Genomic DNA, 22,052 nt, shown 5'->3' on the forward strand with positions numbered 1-22,052 from the left:
TTCCATTAATCACTATGGCATTCCTGGTGCCTGTGAGACAATGGGAATTTACCGTTGACTCACATTCAGTTTGTGGTTCACCACAAACACTTTTTTTTTTCTTTTTTCTTTTTTCTTTTTTCTTTTTTCTTTTTTCTTTTTTCTTTTTTCTTTTTTCTTTTTTCTTTTTTCTTTTTTCTTTTTTCTTTTTTCTTTTTTCTTTTTTCTTTTTTTTTCTTGGTCTTTTTGGTTTTGACTTTTTATTTTTTTCAAAACTGCTGTCTAGCCTATCAGTCCTTACTTATATTGTTCAGTGATAAAACATGACACTGACATTTAATCTTGTAATAAAGCAATGACAAAACTGTCTTGAATCATCAGAAATCCCTTTACGTAACCAGTTTTTTATTTGGGTTTTGCTTTTCGGGTGGGGGTTGTAATGTTTTTTTGTTTAAACACTGCCTAGATTAAACGTGACTTCGAAGAAGCTTCAGGCTGAAAAATGCTTCAGAAATACACAAAATCCATTTCCAGGTTAGGGGTGGGCATAACAGGTTTTGATTTTGCATAGGACCTGGGCAGGTCCTCTGGCTGCATTAGTATGGCATTAGTGTCCTGCTGCTGGCAGTGTCCTTTGTGAGAGCAAACGCTCAAAGTCCTGTTTGGTTTGTGGTCAGTAAAGATCCTGGCGCTGCTTTTTTCCATGGGTTAAGGGGTTAACTGTAGTGGCCAAACTAAGCTTCTGACAGTATAGTTTCCCCTTTGGCCCTAACTGCTACTTACAAAACTTTGCAAATACAGCTCCTAAGCTGAAAGGCTGGTTTTCTTCAGCTAAAGGGTGAGCCCTTCTAAGGGCTTCTACTCTCCCTGAGGTTTATTGCAAAATGAGAATGTTCCCTTTGTCTCTGGCATCAAATCAGGTTTGTAAATTTGTTAACCAAAGAAATACTGAGTTCATATTCCAAAATACTTGGAATCTGGTTGTTGACTTTTGGGTACACAAGGCCATTGCTCTCAGTGTAGTTTTGCCCTTAAGCTTCCAGATGATCCCTGTACACATTTTCTTGTTTATTCCCTTGTTCTGTCAGAGGGCTTGTTCTCAGAAAATCGAACATGAGCACAGTTTCCAAATTGTGCTCAGGGTGATCACTTTCTTTTGCTGTAAGAGCGGTTGATGGGACGGATTGTGGATGTTTTTACACGTTACTGATTTTTTAGCACTGCAGATGGGAATATTTGAATTACGAGAGACGATGAATGGATGGGGTGCACACCTAGAAAGGGAGATTGGCAGGTAGGATGCGAGTGTGGGGTTTAGCTGGGAGTTGCTGCCTGTTGGGAAAATGGGAAGGGGTGGTAGCTGGGAGGGACTGTGACAGACAGTACTCACCAGCAGTGATTTTCTGACCTTCACCCACTGTCCTTGGCACAGCTTGCTGCCCCTCTGTTCTCCAGCCCATATCCTTCCCTTGGACATCACAGCTTCTTTCTTCTTGTAAAGTTGACCTTGGTGCCAAAAGGTGAGCTCCCATTGAACAGCCTGCTTCTCTGTCTTGGCTGGGCTCCCACTCTGGGTGCTGGTTTATCTTTTAATTGTTATCGTCTTGGTTTGGAGGGGGGGATGGAAGGGACAGAAGTCAGTACCAAATTGTAAGGGCTGGTTTACGAGATTTTGAAGGTGAAGTGTTCAGTATTAAGGAATAATGCTTTTTGTTTGTACAGCGTTAATCAATTTTCATTCCATTTTCACAGTGTCAGCTCAGATACAATTACTGCACCATGGGCTGCTTAGATGAGTTCTGTATATTCAAGTGAATTTTTAACCTGCTAAATGAATCACATGGAGAAAATTAATGCTATTTATATTTAATTAAAAACTTACAAACCAAGCAGTAGCGTGTACACAAAGGCAGTGTTACCCTTTATGCTTAAGCTAATCAATGGAAGCCTTATGTTTTTTTGAGAGGTAAAGAATATGAGCTGCTGCTACAGACAATTCGCTGTAATAAAAGGTTGTTTTTTTAAAAAACGATGCTGTCCACTGGAATATTGTGAAATCCAGAAATGTTTAAAAAGTGCCTGAGCAGGAGTATAGCCTCTTTTTCTGTTTGGTCATGCTAATTTCTCAATAATGCCATCTTCAGAGGGTTGGGGGGGAGGGGGGCTGAAAAGAGTTGAGTGCATATCCCGAGGTTCATTCTGTCTGGTTTACTCCCTGTATAACTCTAGTCTGTGTAGGCATCTTGATAGAGATGCAGTCTTACACTTAGTGCTATAAAATGTCTGAAAACATTTCATTTTGAAGGAGGTGCAGTATACTTTCCTCTTGCTTTTAATGAAAGTTTATAGCCTGCCTTGTTGCCTACAGAATTTCTCAAATGTAACTCCTGAAGGCTGAGGCCCCAGAAGAAATAAGAAAGATCATTTTTAAGTGCAGTTTTAAGCCAAACTCATGAATGTTGAATGCCTGTGGTAAGCTTGGAGAGTCAAATAACTTAACACAGTCCTATTCGCTGCCTTTGGTGTATGAGTGCTTCAGCTACTTGAAGAGAGTGGAACAGCATCTTTTTCTACATATGCTTTTTCAGCTTGTGACCAAACTTACAGATATACATGTTGTGTATTCGTTGCTGTCTCTATATGGACACTGCTTAGGTTCCAGTCATGCAGTGAGATTTCTAAGCATAAGCTGCTGCTAAAATCACTGATCACTGATGCAGGATTAGATGGCATGCATGTCTCTGAACAGGGCTTGTTTCATGGAAATATTGGACAGGCTGTTTCAAGTGCAGGGAAGGGACAGGAAGTTCTTAGCAGTTAAACTACTGTGTAGGGCTGACTCATACTTGTTTATATATTTTTTAAAAAAGTTTTCTTGTTAAAATAAGCAGCAGTTAAAATAAATAGCAGTTAAATTATTTCAGGATAAAGAGTGTGCTCTTGATCAATAGGACATTACCCAAACATTACCAAAACACAGGAATTTCAGAACATTTCAGAATAAAGCTGCTTTTAAAAGTGAAGAAATCACCTTGCCCTCTGTTCTTTCTACTGTTTCTTTAAGCAACAGTTAAACCCTCTTGACTTTAAATGCCATTTGCCATTGAGAGAAATGTGAACACCACACTGGTAAACAGTTTTGCCCATTGCAGTTTATAGGCACCTTCAGGGTGGTGATAAATGGCTTCTGTTAAAGAGAGAGACAGTTATGTTTAGTTGATTGTAGTGGAGTGGTTATGCCTTTTCAACTGTGCTACCTAAAATGTTTTCCTCCTTGGATACTGTTACATTCATTTACATGTTCTTCCATGTCTTAGTGTAAATACTAACAGCATTCTAGAACATCCTCCGCTCACAGGGAATGGTACCAGTTATCTCCTTGTTATCTGTGGCTCATAATATTGTATCCAAACCCAAATCCTTCGTGTCCTGATAGCCCAGAATAGAGGTTTGGGTTCTTACTGTGCAGACTGTTAGCTGTAGCTAGTAGGCCCCCTTAGTGGGTTTGAGTTGAATGCAGCTACAGTGGTGCGGCCATATTTCTGTGTTTGTGTAACTGGCATGCTTTGTTATCATCAGGACAACCTTTTGGAAAGTATGGCTGACTTAATAAGTGTATTTCTGATGTTTGTGTCTTTTGAGGGCTTTGGAGAAGGGAGGAGAAGGAGTTACTGAGAAAGAGAAAAATGACTCAGAAATATTTGTCCTCTTTTCTTCCCTGTGTTTGGCTCTTTCCATCGTAAACTTTGGAGTGATTGATGCCTGTCTGAATAGGATTGAGGATGTGAGGTAACTCTCAGAAAGTGAAATATTTTGCAGTTTTTAACCTCCTTACTTAACTACATTTAAGCATGCTAAAGGCTGTCAGAGTTTATTAACCATAAAAGATGTTTGTCTAGTTCACACTGACTGGATTTATGATATCCTGCCTTTTTCTTCCAAGGAGAAAAAGAAACAACAATGTTTATTCTCATTTCTGAAATTGCTAACATGATTGTGTATATCCCACACTAGGTACTGAAGATGAGCTCCTCCAGACTATTAAAGTTGCTCTCCATTAAGAAATGTGTGCACTGCACTTAATGAAGCAGCACTTAGCTTTGCTAACATTGCTCTGAAGCAGTACGGAGGCTCTTTTAACACATGAGTGGATTCCCAGAACTCTTGCTTTGTAAACAAGGTCTGTTCCCAGCAAGTCCTAATTGATAATGACTGTTAATGTAATACCTGCTGGCTTTGCCTAGCCTTTACTAAAAGAGTTCTTTGAAACTTATTTATTGATTGAGGCAATCAATTTAGTTAAAAAAAAAAACCCTCAAAATAACAAAAACAAACAAAAAACCTCCCAGACAACCAAACAAAAAGCCTCCACAACATTAATTTGGCCTCAATTTTCTAATTTTTCTTTATTTGGTTGAATGAGTGAGATTAAAGTCTCAGAACCCTTGTCTGCCTTTTTATTTGTAAAGCAGTTGGTGGTTTTAGTTTTACTTCTAATGATGGCTCCAGGAATTACTATTATATGGATATTAAATAATGTTATTTTCTGTCCAGGTTGAGCAAAGGCTGTCCAGAAACAGATGAACAGAATTTGCTGAACTCTTTGTATCATCAGTTCTATATAAACTAATTATTGTTTATCTATTTGTCCAGAAGATGAGCTTTAGTTGCAAGGCTGAAATGGCATTCCCCTCTTGTTCTCAGTCGTTAGTACTCTGTATTTGCACAGTGCTGTATTGAACCCTTGTCTCATCATACTGACCTTAGCCAGGTCTGCTGCTGTCTACAGAAAGGATGGGAGCTGTGCTTTGATCCTTCTTACCTCTACTATTCTCTTAGAAACCTGAGGTTTGATTTGATTGCCATTATCAGAGAAAGGATGATGTTAAACATAGATCATCCAGTGGTGACATTCACCTAATGTTTTTCTGTCACCCTGTCTTCCTTTGCATACACGTCAGTAGTTGGATTTCTAGTGATTAATTACTTAACCATTGGAAAGTAATCAGGTTTTGAAGAGATACCTCTTTTTATTCTCCTTTTGTGTATTTTTACTTAAAAGTGATGCAGTTACAATTTTGCAGAACTTGTACTAGACACGGTACACACGCTCAGCAAAAGATAACACTTAACTACAGATGAGTTGGAAAATAGTAGTCTCTAAAAGGATGTGTGAGAAAAAAGTTGATTCTTAGTATAGGTTTTAATAATATATAATTATTATTCTCTCTTAATTGCTGTATGTTGTTTGCTATGCATTTTAGTGTCTCTTTTAGTTTGTATGGTGCAGTTTTATCTAGCACTACACCAATAAGCCATACAATTTAGCAGAATATTTTGGTTGGATTAATTTAAACTTAAGTAACAGTTTTTAGTGAATTAGATTGCGATTTTATGTGTTTTCTTACAAAGGGGTCATTTGTGCTACCTTGGAAGCTTGTTTGTGCCCTTACTCACTTCGTGTATCCCAGCTGTATTTGGCAAGACAGTTGTACTCTGAATGTTTTGTTACAAGTTTATCAGCTAGTTGGGATAATCTGTCAGTCCTGTATCTGAAGTGGACACAAGATTAGTGTAGTTCAAAATTTATAGCTCAGCATGTACTTTGCAAGTGACTAATCCAACCAACAGAGAATTGCTGCAGTTGTGAATGTTCTAAGGGACAGATAGTGCAATAAGATAATTAAGCCTGCAGCTGGTCCATTAAAATTAAACATTGGTATAGCATAGAGTCTTTTACTGTGTATGTAGTTATAAAGCCAGGAGAACAAATTACACAATGCACTTTTATTTTACCTTTGCTCTGTAAAAAAGAATAACCATTATTAAGCATTTCTTTCCCAGCTGTTGTTACAGACTGCCATATTAATCTGTAATGTATTTGGTGGGAAATGTGCTTAATAAAATATACCCTCATTTACAGAAAAGTGCTTAAAATATAATAGAAAATTATAAACATTTTGTAGTTCTTTTGAACATCCAATAGTGTCATAAACAGTTTTGAACTTAGGGCTTTTATAGACTGTTAAAAAAAACTGTAATATTTTGCAGTCTCAAAATTTTCCATTCTGCATATTCTGTTGTCTGTTATTCCCACCGTGCCCCCTTGTGGACCTCCATGGTTTTAGTCACACAATCACAGAATCACAGAATCCCAAGGATTGGCAGGGACCTCCAAAGATCATCTAGTCCAACCGCCTTGCAAGAGCAGGGTAACCTAGAGTGCATCACACAGGAACTTGTCCAGGCGGGCTTTGAATATCTCCAATGTAGGAGACTCCACAACCCCCCTGGGCAACCTGTTCCAGTGCTCTGTCACTCTCACAGTAAAGAAGTTCTTCCTGATGTTAACGTGGAACCTCCTATGCTCCAGTTTACACCCATTGCCTCTTGTCCTGTCACTGAACATCACTGAAAAAAACCTAGCTCCATCAACCTGACACCCACCCTTTACATATTTGTAAACATTGATGAGGTCACCCCTCAGTCTCCTCCAAGCTAAAGAGACCCAGCTCCCTCAGCCTCTCCTGTTCCACTCCCTTAATCATCTTTGTGGCTCTGCACTGGACTCTTTAGTCTTTGTTAATAGTTGCTGTTTGTTAACAAGACTGCATCTCTGCTGAAAATGGCTTGACAGCTGGTGTGATTGACAGCATTCAAAACTAGTAGAGAAATCTGAATTTTTCACATGATGTTAAATTATATTTGTTTCTTCCAACACTGCAGTTCCCCTTCATGTCACTAGGATCCCCTCTTGCCAGCACCATGGGGTTCTGCTGATGTTACACAGTGCCAAGCAGTACCTTTTAGTTGTACATCCTGCCATGCCAGGAGTATTTTTCAACAAGTGGTTTTGCTGAACACTTTTGCTCTTGATTTTCATCCTTTTGTGACTTCTGCATGAAAGCTTCCCTGGATGTTGTATTTTGGGAAGCCACAGGGTTATTGGGAGTGAGAGCCAGGAGAGAGAAGGCAGGGCTGAAACATTCCTGCTGTCATACCACAGTCACTTAAAAATGGCATTGCCACATCCCTCTGAGATTGGTGGAAGTGGCTGCCTGGGAGTGAAGGGTTGGTACCTTAAGGATGCCTGGGACTGTTCCCAGAACTGGGAACCAGCTAGTGCAGAATGGCCCACCTCTTTCCTATCAAGTTGTTTTGCTCTGAAGTCATGCTTAAGAATGGTTTCTAAGGGCTGGTACTTGATGCAAGCTGAGGGTTCTGCCAGACATCATAGTAACATTTTACCTCTAGAGATAACTGAAGTTAATGGGAAATGGATAAATGCACTTGCAGTGTGCCTGGGAGCATTCTTCTGCAGTGTTTAGGCCCAGCCCAAATGGGGAGATGGGGAGATACTAATCCTTTTCTCCTCTTCACCTTTCCATATGGAGGTCAGCATGGCTTCAGCAAGCTCATGATTAAGACATGGATAGACCTCTGACATTTTGAGTGAAAAGCTCCAGTCATCATGCACATCAGTAGTGAGCCATATTGATGGATGAGGGGATGTTGACATGGATACTAAGGCCAAACTGTCCAAGAATTTTGAGCAGGAGGAAGGGCTTGACTTCAAGGAGATATCATAGAATCATAGAGTAGTTAGGGTTGGAAAGGATCTTAAGATCATCTAGTTCCAACCCCACTGCCATGAGCAGGGACACCTCACACTAAACCATGTCACCCAAGACTCTGTCCAGCCTGGCCTTGAACTCTTGCCAGGGATGGAGCCTTCACAACTTCCTTGGGCAACCCATTCCAGTGTCTCACCACCCTTACAGTAAAATATTTATTCCTTATATCCAGTCTAAACTTCCCCTGTTTAAGTTTGAACCCTTTAACCCCTTGTCCTGCCACTACAGTCCCTAATGAATAGTCTTTTGCCAGCATCACTATAGGCCCCCTTCAGATACTGGAAGGCTGCTATGAGGTCTCCATGCAGCCTTCTCTTCTACAGGCTCAACAGCCCCAACTTTCTGAGCCCGTCTTCATATAGGAGGTGCTCCAGTTTCCTGATCATCCTCGTGGCCCTCCTCTGGACTTGTTCCTACAGTTCCATGTCCTTTTTATGTTGAGGACACCAGAACTGCACACAGTACTCCAAGTGAGGTCTCACGAGAGCAGAGTAGAAGGGCAGGATCACTTCCTTCGACCTGCTGGTCACTCTCTTACAGGTCTGTAAGTCGTTATACAACAATTTTATAATCACAGAAAACTGCTGTTTTTAATGACTTTCTAATAGAGACACTACCCAAGGATTTTCTTTTGTCTTTCTTGTTCTTACTATGTTGTATAATTGGTTTCTAGTAGTATCAAGCCACTAGGAAATTACTCTCAGCAACATAATTACTCTTTAGATGTTTTAATTCAGTCTTAGGAAGGTCTGCTTTCTCAGAGCCTCATATTTAACAGTGAGACGCTTGGAATCATGTATGTGCCTTGCTGAAATTTTGGCTGCTGATGCAGTGATGTGTTTGCATTGGACTACCTAGGGCTTGCATCACTTCAGCTTTTGATTACCAGCACTGTCACTGGGTAGTATTTACATCTAGATGTATATTTACATCTATCTATATGTACAGTTATAGATCATAATTGGATTCAAAAGCTTATAAATGCATAGGAGCTTTCTCAGAAGATTCACAACAGTCCAACTTCTATTAAAAATAAAATAGCATCCAAGGTAAAAATCTCCATGCTTGGCTTTAATTGTCAAGGACTTCAGTACCTGAGCTTTTGGGTTTATAATTGCTTTTATGCATTATGTATCAGTTACTACTGCTACTATTATGACTACTAGTATATGCATATGTAGAATTTATATAGAGGGGAAACCACAAAGCAAAACAACAAATTTTGACATATATTAAACTTAATGGGATGCTATTTAGAATATCATGGCTACATTAAGTGTGAGCTGTATTCAGCAGCATGAGTTTGCAGTAGGAAAATACCTGAAATCAGTCAAGTTTTTGGAGTAAACCTGTCAAAACTCCTCAGGAAATTGTGCAGAAACGTCACTGAGTTATACTGTCTGTAGGCTACTTCTGTGGAAGCTGATACACCCTTCATGCCTTCTCTGGCACCTGATGCAAATACTATCTCCCCATACTGTGGACCAGCATGCATCCCTAACACAGTCTAGAGAGAGGAGAGATCACTGTGCTGTGGTGCAGGTGGTGTAACTGTGGAATTTTTCTTCTAAGCAGCTTGGAGGATGGAACAATAATAAAGAAATTGTGGAATTCTTGTTGGACCTATTTGGTTATCACAACCCCAGTTTCTACAGATGGTGATAGATCTCTGCCTTTTCTGTAGATGGTGGTATATCTCTTCAGTAAGCAAATTCATGTTGCACAGTAGGTAAATATAAGGCCTGAAAGCTTTGAGTGTATTCATGCTGAAGACCCACACTTAAAGAAAAATTCTCTGTTTGAATGGGAAGAGTTTTCTTGTCTTTATTTAGTCCTGTTGAATGGCAAATTAATTTGCTGTTTCCTGTAAGTAGTGTTTTGCTTCTAAAGCTGGCAACTAGCAAGTAATTTGCTTTCAAAGTAGGATGGTTTAAATGGAAAGGACTAGCTAAATAAAAGAAACTGATTAATGTGGTGTAGAAAATACCAGGACTTTTTGATGGAAGTGAATATACCTGAAAGTAAATGTAGGTGATATTAAACCAAAGGATAATAATTTGCATCTCTGCGAAATTCTTTGCATATGCTTTAAAAATACCTGAAATGGATGATCTCAGCAAAGAGACCAAGGATTTTTCAGGATTTGGACTAGAAATAATCCAAGGATTGCAAGTTTTGCTCTGGAAAACCACTGATAGTTCTGTGGACATGAAGCCTTTGTCTCCAGAAACCTAAAAATGTTTATTTGTCAGGTTCTTAAGTGGTATCTAAGTTGTACGATGTGCACAATTTTGAGACATTCTTCTCTTTAATACTATATACTTCTATTTTTAGCTAAACACTGTATGAGAAGGTTGTGGATGCCTAATGTTCTCAGTCAGAATAAAATAGCTACACAACAGATACGTAAGAAAAGACAAGACCAACCAAGTACACACACTTTATGGCCTGATCCTGTTAATCTTAAACTAATGGAAATTCAGACATATGCTTTATCTTAACCCACTACTGCTGGTAGCTTAAGCATTCCACATTTTTCACAACTGGAAAAAACAAATGCCACTTTCTAAATAAGGGGACAGTAGTTAATTTTTTTCAGCAGTGGGGTAATAGATTATTTCAACTTTACTCAGAGTTCAGTACAGTCATATGATTGCTTAAATATCTATTAATGCAGAAATGTAATGCATTGTTTCTGCTCATGCATATTACCCATTTGTTTGTTATGCATAATTTTCTGTCTGTGCCTTTGCTGACAGGTCGTAGAAGATGGTATGCCTGTGTAGAAGAGTTTGGATTAATAGTGACATGTAACTAGGGATATTTTTTATGGGCATGCAGGTTGTTGGCTTTTTTGGGGGGTTTGGTGGTGGGATTTTTTGAGTCTGGAATTATGACAATACAATTTGACCCCCTTCAAAGCAAGGCCTAGAGTAACATACCTGGGAGACTTAGTGCTGTGCTTTTGATGTGTTTTTTTTATGGCGGTATTGTGTTAAGCACAACACATTCAGCATCAGGGCTAGCAAGCCTTGGCACTCCGGACAGACAGGACAGACCACGCACAGGAGAAGAGTGATGTGCAAATGAAGGCACCAGTGAATGTCTCAGTGTCACACAAGAGGTCATCACAGATTCAATTCATAGATGAGCCTATGTCCACTTGGGTGAATAGGCAGTGTGTTGCACTGCCACAGGCAAAGGAATATTTGGGTTTGAAAATGTATTTCTGATAGTTGCTCATAACTGTAACAGACATTGTCAATAACCATGCTAAATTGTTAGTCAGTATTGTTGTTTGGGTTTTGCATTTTTTAGTGTAGAACCATTTTATTCTGTAGTTTAGCAGACTATTTTAAATAGATATATTATTACAGGCCAGTTCTGTTGCTTAAGTTAGAACTTGTGCTTCCATGTTGTAGCAGAACTTTATAAGCAATTAAGCTAGTTTGTACAGTGTTTCTTCTGTTTGTGTTTCTTCCCTGAAGCAGAATTGCAAAGTTCGGCTTTAAGAGACAAACCTTCATCATTGGATCTTTTTCTGAATGGTGGATGTATTGTTCTTCTTTTCCCATATTGACTTGGTTTATTTAAAGCTGACATTCATATAAACTGCTCAAGTACTTATATAGGTAAGCTTTAGAGAAAATAAAGAGCTCTTCACTTGAAGACTGTTAATAGTCAGCTGGGTATCTATGATACTGCATTTCTCCATTGTAATTTCAGCTGAGTAGGGATCTGGTCATAACACAGATGCCTTCTAAGGTAAGCCCAGCCTGTTTGAGGCTTTTTTGAGTTAAAGCCAAATTCAGTATCTGATGCTTTGAAAGATAGCAGTACTCTTTAGATGAGCACTGTGCTTGTGATAGTAGTGGTTTCAAGTGGTTATTTGATTTTTATAGTAAAGCAGACCTGCAGAACCACCAGCTCATCGTTTATTTAATTAAAGGCAGATGTTTAAGAAACACAGTTACATCCGCATTCAGGTGGTAGCTAATGATGATACTGTTTGCAAAATCTTCAGTTTATTAGAAGACAGTTACAAGACATGTTCCTGCAACTGCATTTGCAAAAGAATTGGTGGTCTGTTTTAGGTAGATGTAACTTGGGCAAGCCACAAGGATAGCTGGATGAAATCCAAGCCCAGAGTAAACAAGGAGCAAATATACCCCTGAGGAGTTGGTGTTTCTTCAGGGTCAGAACCACAGTAAAACAAACCTGATTGTGAAGGCAGGATTTGAGCAGTAAGGGAGGGTCTACATGCAACGTTCATCTGACATTTCACCCACAGCACTGCAGGACAGCATGTAAACATGATTGGTGTCTTCCATTGTCATTATGCCATTTTAGGGTTCCTCTTGCTTAGATAGGAAAGGATTTCCTCAGCCACCAGCTTTCTTCACTGAAATTCTTAAATCTGTCATTCGTTAAACCTAAATTCCTTAGTAGAAGTCCTAAGTGGCACTTTGGTGGACCCTGCTTTTTTTCTTTGTAGTTATTTTACAGAGTAAATACTTCTAGGCTGCCCACTTGGTGTGATTCATAATTTTTTTTCCTCAAGATGATGAATAAAGAAACCTTTCTTGTCTATTCCTCTCGCTTCACTAGAGTGAAGTGATATTTATTATAACATTCTGTGTTCTTCAGAGCTCCATGTCAGTCATGTAGAATTAACTTATTAATTTTCCTGACAAATCTCGCCACTAAAGTGAATGTGAGAAGTGTAAAGAAAAGAATGATCTTTTAGAGTTCTGTCTGATTCATTACTCATGCTTACAAAGGGATCTTGCCTTAATTCATGATCCAAACTTGGGAAAGAAGCAGGTATATGACTGCTGTTAGCTTTGGCAGTAGGCATCTTTGTAGGTTAGAGGCTTAATTAAAGTTTTAAGAGCCCAAGGGATTACTTAAACATCCATGCAATTATCTTAGTGTTCAGGAGTTTTATATGTTCATTTTAAAAGCCTTTCTTCCTTAATTTCTCTTCTGGGACTGAAAAGAACAGATTGCCATACCAAAATTGTTTTTTTTTTGCATTAAATATGTATTACAATAAAGGACTTCTCACTGTGGCTCAGAATAGGAATTATATTCAGAATATTGTTGCTATTCTTATCCCCTGCTGAATTTCACCATCTGGTAATATTGCTGTTTAGGAAGTGATAACATATGCATGTAACAAGTTAACTGTAAAAGCCCAAAATGGGCAATTTGATTTTGCTACTAAAATAATAGTAGTCAAGCCCTCTGGTCTGCGATTGCCAGCTTTAAATTATCATGGTTGTTATAAATCATGCAAGGGGATTATGGGAAATAGAGCTTTCAGCTTTTCATTACAAATACCCCATTTTCTGTCCAGTGATCTAAGGGGGAATGACAAACAGCCAGCTATCTAATAGACTTAGAGCCCATTACCCTCAGCACTCCTGGGGATAGGAATGGGGAGAAAGAACATGCCTGAATTTTGCAGTATCTTAGGGATCATAGTGCTTCTTACTACACAGATTAATAGCTAAGAACTGAGTCCACCTCTCCACGTAACTGCTGTGTAAGGGGGCGCTGTCAGTTTCCCATGTTAGGAACAGTGCATATGTTACACGTGCATAATTGGCTAGGTAGCACTGAAAACAAAAAGAGCTTTTATATGTGTTCATCTTCCCTGTGCGAGAGATGTTTCTCCTTTTTACTTTTAAAAGTAGAATCAAACTCGAGCATTCCTCAACTAATGTATTCTCTGCCCCTTTGTAAATACATGTATGTACTGTCAACGGTGGGCCCATCAGGACTCTGGAGCTACCTATATGAACCCTTTGTATAATCATGGGGGAGATTGTCACAGTCTAAAGACTTCAAGCAGTGTGTAGAGGGAAATAAATATTAATTTTAAAATGAAGTTGTAATAATTTCAATTTTCAAACCTTTCATTTTACATCTTTAGATATTACCAGTGTTGTTAGCTGTAGGACTAAGGCACAGGCTTTTCCCTGGAGACCCTGTTACAATTGTAGATACTGTACACTTGCTGTCCACTGACTCTGGGGGGGTCAGGCTGCTTCTTGGGGGTTGTTTCTTCCCAGGGTGTTTAACAGAGTGACACCAGAAGATAGTTAGTTCTTGGTTAATGAGCTCTGAGCTAAGAAAAAGGAAGAATTTAGTTGGTAGGTGACTAAATCGTTGGCTCAACATCTAGCCCTGCTACATCTTTTTTCCTCTCTAAAAATGATGGGAGTTTATATGAGTAATGTTAAAATCACTATTCCTGTGGCTGAAGTTATTTGAGTTAGTTGTAAGACATTTCTAACACTTAACTCTGCCCTGATCCTTCCTGTGGCCTGTACTACTTGAGCACATCTGATTGCCATGTGTGCATATGAGGGTCAGGATTTCTGAAATGCCTGTGCCTACATCTGTCACAAGTATGTCAAATGTTCTCAGGTTCCTACTCTTGTTTCTGCCTACCACACTTATCTTGACTCTACTTTCTGCTTGTACTCACTCTTGTTGGGAGAAAAGTCACTGTGGCAAGAAGCACTCTCAGCTTCTCACACTGCTATTGCAACCTGAGCAGCTGGAGGCAGTTTATTTCTTTTTTTAGACCTCTGAGTAATCAGCTACCAAAGTAAGGTGTATTTCATAAAAGGGTCAAATCACTGATCGCTCAAAAGTTACAAGTCATAAATCACCAAAATGTACAGATATTTAAGATGTGGTCCGAGAACTTAGGGCTGCTTTAGAAGGAAACAAAGTGCTGTGGAGATGTGTAAGTCTTAGGGTATTTTTTGCCAGATCTGTGACCAAATGCTGATATGATACTTTTTCCTTTTATTGTTGTGAGTTTTCAGTCTGACAGTGATCTGTTATATGATTTGTGCTGCCATGGCAGTCTAACTGCTGTCCACTGTTCTGATTCATTATTTTTGGCAAGGCAAGGTAGCATGCACCAGACTTACGGAGAACAAGTTGAACTGAAATTTGTTTGAAATAGGATCTTTTTTTAAAGTAATGTTTCTTTTCAGTATAACTTTTTATTGTTGTTTATCTGTATAGATCACTTGTTTTCATTCTGAGTTTGGCATTTTATTTTTAAGACTTACATTCAGGTTTGATTTCTAGAAAATTTACTTTATTTTTCTTTATGCCTAATACAGAACTTCTTACAGAATTAACTGCTTGTCAGTAATCTTTTCAGAGACTCACAGAAAAACAAAATGAAACCCTTGATTTTTCTGTCTAGATTCTTGTACACTGACAAGATAAATTAGAGCTTCATTAAATTAATGATTTAATAATTTAAAAGGAGTATTCAGATGAAAGGCTCAGAAAAATGGATGAAGTATAAATGAACTCTGCATTAAACTTACCATTAAGCAGAAGAACAATGAATCATAAATTGCATCTGTATAAAGGCACATGCTTTCTGTGGGGAGACAGTAATTGTTATGCCCAGAAGCATTCTCTGTAACCTCCCACTCAGTTACTGTCAGCATCAATTAGTCCATTATGATAAAAACTTCTGAAATGATCTGAGGTTAAAGAGTTAAATTTACAAACACTTGGATAAACATATCTTAGAAATGCAAGAAAACTGAAAATCATGCCCTTTACCATCAAGATATAAGTGTTCCATAAGGAAGTTATTGGAGATTATCTGATTTGGCATACAGTGGTATCGTCAGAGATCTCTTGTGATATCTGCATACTGAAGTGGAAAGAGGAAGAAGTACTTTCCATTTCTTTTAACTGAAAATGTTGAGTGAATTTATCTGGTTCTCTGTTGCAATTACTCAGTACATTTCGTTATATGGTACTTTTCTGCCGTGTACTGTATAACCAAACATGAGAGAATTGCTAAGAAATACGTAAGTTTATATATGTAAACACAAAAGTACATTTATATTCCTAATATAGTCTTACACTGGCTGCAGGCTGGAAGCTGTTTGAATCCTGCCATCAGTGGTCATCCTGCCAGCGCCTGAAAATAGTCTTCTTTGGATTCCTGAGTCTGATTTAAGATTGTTGATTTAATATTTTTAGAAGAGAAAACAAGCCTAAATCATTCAAGACATAATTGGCTGAAAATATGAATTGCACAAGATGCATGTTCTCACTTGGCATCTCAGGAGAAACACACTCTGGAGGAATTCTCCACGCCGCTCCTGTGTTAATTTTGACCACCCTATGCCCCCCAAAAAATTCCTGTCAAAGATACTTTCTGTTGCCTAGTTAGCCACATATAAAGAAATCTTACATTTTGGTACTGATGCTCTTATACTGTAGTTGGACTCCATTTTGTATCAGATGGGCAGTGCATTGTCTTCTGACTTTCCTGAGGTGTATCAAAAGGACTAAGGAGGCTGTGTGGATGCAAAATATACAGGAAAATCAGAGACAGGACTTAAAATAAATGACAACCATGATGAGAAGTCACAGCATGAAACAGTTATGTGATACAAACATGTCATATGCGTATATCCTGCTTTTAAAATAGGACCAAAGAAAAATACAGAAGTGACTATATAGCCACATACATTAACAAATTCGTCACATGGGAAATATCTTCTGGGTTTCTGTTCCATGGGTTTTGTAGGCCAGTAATGGTACAGGTAGTGTTCATTTGAGATGAGGAGCTGGATTTCAGATCTCCCAAGGTGAAGTATTTGACTGCAATAAAATGCTGATTGCTTTCAGCTGGGAACTTAAGAAGTTTTTAGTTTCTCCTTTTCTTGTAGAGTCACTCTTTAGATTCAGATTTTAAAAGCCAGGAACATTTGAAAGCATGAAGAAAAGGGAGTCTGAAATCAGCACTAAATGTTTCTTAATTTGTAGAGTTTGGAAAATCACTATTTGAAGTCATAGTGTATATGTGGCTTCTGCAGCTTTGTTAAACAGAGTGCTCTCTAACATTAAGGCTCTTTGTTATTCAAAATTGTGGGGGGGAGCCAGACGAGAAATAGATTAAAGTATGAAAATACACAAAGTACATGTGTGTCTTGCTAACAGTTCATCACAGAAAACTAACAGAGGGTAATAGAAAAGCCATAACTAGCATGTAAATCTTAGTGACTCTTTTTGCCTTATATGAGACTGCATTAGTGATTGTTGGTGAACAAAAATAAGATCAATATTCGATTTTAATAAAATGTTTATCTTTAACATGATTATGACGTTCACTTACATTCCAGTAGTATTTGAATCCGCAAGTACTTCAGCATAATGCAGAAGCAGCTGATGAGGCTTGGATGCCTGACTCAAGAGCGTATGTCTGGGGATCTAGAATTCCTGAAGGGGCAGTGTTTAGCCCTTCAGCCCTACATGAGTGCATGTCTTCCACCTGCAGTTTTCTCTCCTGGCTGAGTTGAGCATCTTCCTTCTTAACAAACTGCAGTAAATCCCTTTGTTTAACACTTAACCTATTCACATGCAGTCTTTGTTGATGGCACCACTAAGCAGACTCAGAAGTCTGTGTTCTGGATATTATTCTGTATAGCCAAGTACATCCAGATTCCCTCTTTCTGCAAAAGGGCTAAGGAAGTGCAATTCAGGACTTCAAAGCTTAGAGCCATCTGACTTCAAAAGCAGGGAGAGAGGAGATCAGTCTATTTTGCTAAATAGTTTTGGGTGCTCCTCAAGAGTTGTATTTTCTTCTTGTGCTGGAGAAATATGACCCTTGCTAAACAGAAAGTGAACATAAACAATGATAAATGTTAGCTTTTTGGTGAAACAAAATGACAGTGTTCAGTGAGTAATCAGGAAGGCAGGAAATGGAGTAAATGTTTTGGAATTTAACAACAAACTGGGCTTTTTACATTTGCTGTTGAGTGACGAGAAGGTTGAAGAAGGTGGCCACCGTCTTAGTTCGTAGGTAATGCTTTGTTTGAATGCAAGCCATTTGTGGAACTTGTAAAGCCAGTTCTTTAAAAATGAAGTTCTTTAATTTTGCTTAGGATAGCAGCTGCAACACTTAATGGCCAAATTAAACTCAAAAGTACAAGTTATGGAGATTAGGTAAATTTGCAGCTATCCCCTAAATCTCCCTCCTTTGTTCTCAAAAACACTGTCTTAAGGTTACACCATTTCCAAAAGTGGGGAAGAAATGAGGAATAGAGATTTTAACTTTGCTGAAGTTACACACTGAGGCACCAGTCCATCTAAAATAAAATCATTGTGAATTTTAAGCCCTGTACTTCAAAGCAATAAACTGATCCCTCATGGTGTTGATTAGTCATAAGCTTTTTTGATCCCCTACATTTTGTTTGTATGTTTAACAGTTTGCCAAATCATCTCATATATTGTGTTTTTTCTCAGAACAGTGAGTTTTGGCAGCATGCAATTAATAGGTGATTTTCTTAGTATTTTCCTAATATTCTGTATTTCCTTTTGGAAAAATGTTTTCCTCTACCTTTTTACACCCTTAGTTCCTTGAGCTACAGTTAGTTAGTTAGTTAGTTAGTTAGTTAGTTTAACAGCTTTGTTTTTTCCAGATCCTTTTATATTTTATTTGCATATTTAGAAATGTTTAATCAAAAAGGAGTGGGAGATAGTGAGAGGAAAGGTATTCATATTATTCAAAAGCCAGGTTTTCCACTTTTGCAGAAGATCATCTGGAGCTGGCTGATTGTGAGTCAACAATGCCATCCTCTTGTGAAAAGACAGATATGGTAGGATGTATAAACCTGAAAGAGAACTATGTGGGATAGTCCTTTCATATTAGCTTTAATAAAACCTCAAATAGACTGCTGTTTCATACTTGGGGCTAACCAGGCGTCCAGAGGACAGCTATGAGAATGATCAGCAGTCCAGAAAACTTCGAGTTTGCACTTTATTTCAGCCTGTAAAAGGTTTGTTTTATTATTTTTATTCCTGTTCTGGATTTCTCTGTATCTCTTCTGCTTCATTAAAGAGCTTCTTCCATGTAGGGGTTATTATCAGTTTCAACTGAGTGAACCATTGCATATTTTTCTCAAATCAAAAAGATGTGGCAAGTGGGAGACTTCAAATAACATTTGTAGGTCCTTTCACTTCTGAGTTTTTTTAGTCTCTGAAGTGTGGACATGAGAACTGGCTACAGTAACCCAGTAATATATTCCCAGTTTATACTTGGTATTTCCCTGTTAATTTATCAAGAAAATTTCTCTTTTAAGTTACTGTTATGTCAGCAACAGTTTCAGCTAGTAGAGTTTTGGATTTCCAGCTGCCCAGATCTCAAAATACTTTATATATAAACATTGACTAAACTGTTCCTCATAACATTCCTCTACCTCATCTAGATAGTTGTAGCTGGGAATACGACATACTTCACTCATGGAAGACAGCCTATATTTCCGATACCACAAGAGCTACCTTATATGTGACGTGAAATTGCTGCCTGCTCATAAAGCTTGAACTTTTTGTCTGTTTATATCCTTCACAATGCTGATGATTCCTTTTAAAACCCAGAGAGGTGTATTAATGCCTGTGTTTAGCTTTGCACGGCAGTGCAGGCCTCCTGATCTATCCTGTCCAGAGATAAACTTGTAAGCCTAATGCAGTGGAAAATATAAATCCACCTTTCATCCCCACTACAAGTACCAAAACAAATGATCTGTTGTTAGCTTAGTGCTACAAAGAAAATGTTCTGGTTATTGTTATGTCAAAGAGGCAAAGAATGCCAAATCTATAAGGAAGAAATGTGGTTCAGTGAAGTATTTCAAAAGTGAAGGGCAAGATTTATTGTTACACTCCTGTGTATATGAAGAGATTGAGAGGGGGGGAAGAAGAGGCTCTGATTTGGAATTAGAATGTGACCTCTTGTCTAGAGTATGAACAAGAGCAACTGGTCAGGCAAGTGGGAGGATTAAAGGAGGAAAGCAGGTTAAAAGCCTTAGCTATCTGAATAGAGGAAAAAAGTGAAAGTTGATGGAAGGTTGTTTAACTGAAATGAAGTAAAATACAAGAGAAATACAATAAAGAGTAAACTAGGATTTCCTAGGCCAAATCGTACAAGATCAAACAACCTGGAAATAGTTTATCACAAATTCCAGTGGTCCTCTTATGCTAGTAGCCCACCTTGATGGAGGGGGTACTTCTAGGCAATCTGTAAGGACTTGTAAGTCCAGGTCATGTTTCTGCTGGAAATAATTAATCCTTCCTCAATGGCCCATGCAATCATAGGGTGTCCATTTTTTTAACATCTTCAAAGCATGCCATTTATAGCGTCTTCTTTTTTTGCCTGCTGCCAGTAGCTTTTCTGTTCTGTACCTAAACATACAGACTCGTGGAATCACAGGATCACTGGAGTTAAAAGGGATCGCTTGACATCATCTAGCCAAACCCTCTTGCTCAGAATGGGGTTTCATTAAAGCAGTTGTCCTGGGCCATGTCCAGCTGGGTGTTGAGTATCTCCAGATGCCATAACCTCTCTAAGCAGCCTGTTCACTGTTTCATTATCTCTTCAGTGAGGGTCTTTAATGAAGATATTAAACAGCATTTACCCTTGGGCTGCTTCACTAGTGACTAGCTCTCAGCTGTACTTTGTGCACTAATTGAAACAATGAGCCAGGCATTTCAGCTGGTTTTCAGTCCACTGTCTGCTTACTTGGTTTGTACTTCATCAATTTGCCAATGAAGTTTTACACAGTATCAAAAGCTTTTCTGATACCTTTTCAGCACTGGGCCTTACTTAGATGCTCTAGTGAAGATCAAAAGATCTTTTCTCATATTTGGGAACCTCTCATCTTCTCCAGTTTATTACTCTCTACCAAGTTAGCACAGGATGTATTGAGAAGATATAATGGGCATAGATCCCTATCAAGGGAATGATGGGTCTAAGTCGCTTTGTTTGTGAAACAAGCTAGTCCTGGATGGGCCCTGTCTTAACTCGGTGCTGCAATCCTTTTGCTTGAGTTTGGATTAGAATAATCAAATGTGTTTCGGAGAAAATGTTTCTGAAGAAACTCACCTTTATAGTTTATTCACATGAATCTGTATTCTCCTTTTGCTGAAGTTGCAGTTTTTCCAAGAATCATTTAAAAGGTGGCTGCTTGCCATTTAAACATCGAGCTTCCTACCTTGTGTGCCTCTTTTTCACACATAATGAAGTGTCAGAGCCAAGTGCAAATATAACTAACTCTCTTCATGCTTTTGTGGCTTGTTCTAAACTGGAGTATTGCAGATAAACAGTGTCACTGCATGCAGTTTGTGCTATCACCACTTGCTACCAAGAATGGAACAAAATATTCTGAATACAGTCACGTAATCAGAAGTTATGACGTACCCTTTTTGTTGCCCACAGAGTAGCTAAGAGATCTTTTATTCTGTTAAGCAGGTTTTCAGAGTATTTTGGAGAGACTACTGGAATAGTTTTCTCTGTTGCATTGTAGTAAGATTGTGACTCTCTCAGATGATCATTTCCACTTGCTAATATACTACTGAGTGTTTTGAAACAGGAATTTGTAAGTACTCCTTGGTAGCAAACTTGAGTCAGCAGCTGCCTTAAACTTCACAGCTTTGTTTCAGTCTAAGCTGTCCCTTTGTTTTTGGGGAAGAGATTTGTGGCTCCCTGGTCAATTATTCTTGCTGAAATTAAGAGTTCTTTTGAAAATCACCAATTAAGTCAACGTAAGACTCCTTGTAGAATATAGGTAAATGGGGCACACAGTCTGTTAGATTCTCACACTGAAGTCAACATGCTCTTTCTGAAAAGTGGGATATTAGAACTTGGCTGTCCATATTATGAGGTAGACTAGATAAAAATTTACTGTGTTTGGACCTGTCTAATCCTAATTTCATGATGTGAACCAGGGGAGAACCCTGCTTACAGTTTTCACTTCAGCTAGCCACACATAGAGTGATTTATTTTATGATATTGCATATTATTATTGTTTTTTTTTCATGGGAAAATGCCTTCTATTATTTTCAACTGCCTGTTTTCTATTTTTTTAATGTTTATTTTCTCTGTGTTCAGCTCAAGGATTTTCTCTTTTGGTAGTTGTAGAGGGTGTTCTGTTATTTTTTAAATTAAATGCAGAGGTGACAGCCTTTTACACATTGCACTGAAGAAGGGTTCCTGGGAAGTATGAAATTTTCACTCACAGTCACATTTTGTTTTCAATTCTTTGTTGTTTTAGGATCTAGCCAAACATTAACATGAAACACATAAAGGGAAGAAAAAACCTCTGGTAAAAATCAAGATTTGTGCTGCTGCTTCTTAAGCTAGTGCTCATACTTTCATCAAGGAAAACTCCCTTTAAATATTAGCTCCTCCTTGTTAAGGCCTGGGCACTATGGCCCTAGGCATTCAGTCTGAATATATGAAGCATTTCTTTAGATGTTACTTGTGGGGTTTTTGCAGACTGTTTTCTTTTCCTGGTTGTTTAAAGAGCCACGTACTGTGAAATCCAGTCATTTTTTCATTGTCCCACCCACTAGGAACTAAATCATTATGAGTTATTCAATTAATGT

At 38.4% G+C, this 22,052-nt stretch overlaps 1 protein-coding gene across 3 annotated transcripts in view; it reads left to right on the plus strand.

The window, feature by feature from the left end:
- The window catches only part of GHR (growth hormone receptor), a 126,207-nt gene that overhangs the window by 18,515 nt on the left and 85,640 nt on the right, over window positions 1-22,052 (plus strand). The window lies entirely within an intron of this gene.

Source organism: Melopsittacus undulatus, chromosome Z, assembly GCF_012275295.1.
Source record: "Melopsittacus undulatus isolate bMelUnd1 chromosome Z, bMelUnd1.mat.Z, whole genome shotgun sequence".
NCBI lineage: Eukaryota > Metazoa > Chordata > Aves > Psittaciformes > Psittaculidae > Melopsittacus > Melopsittacus undulatus.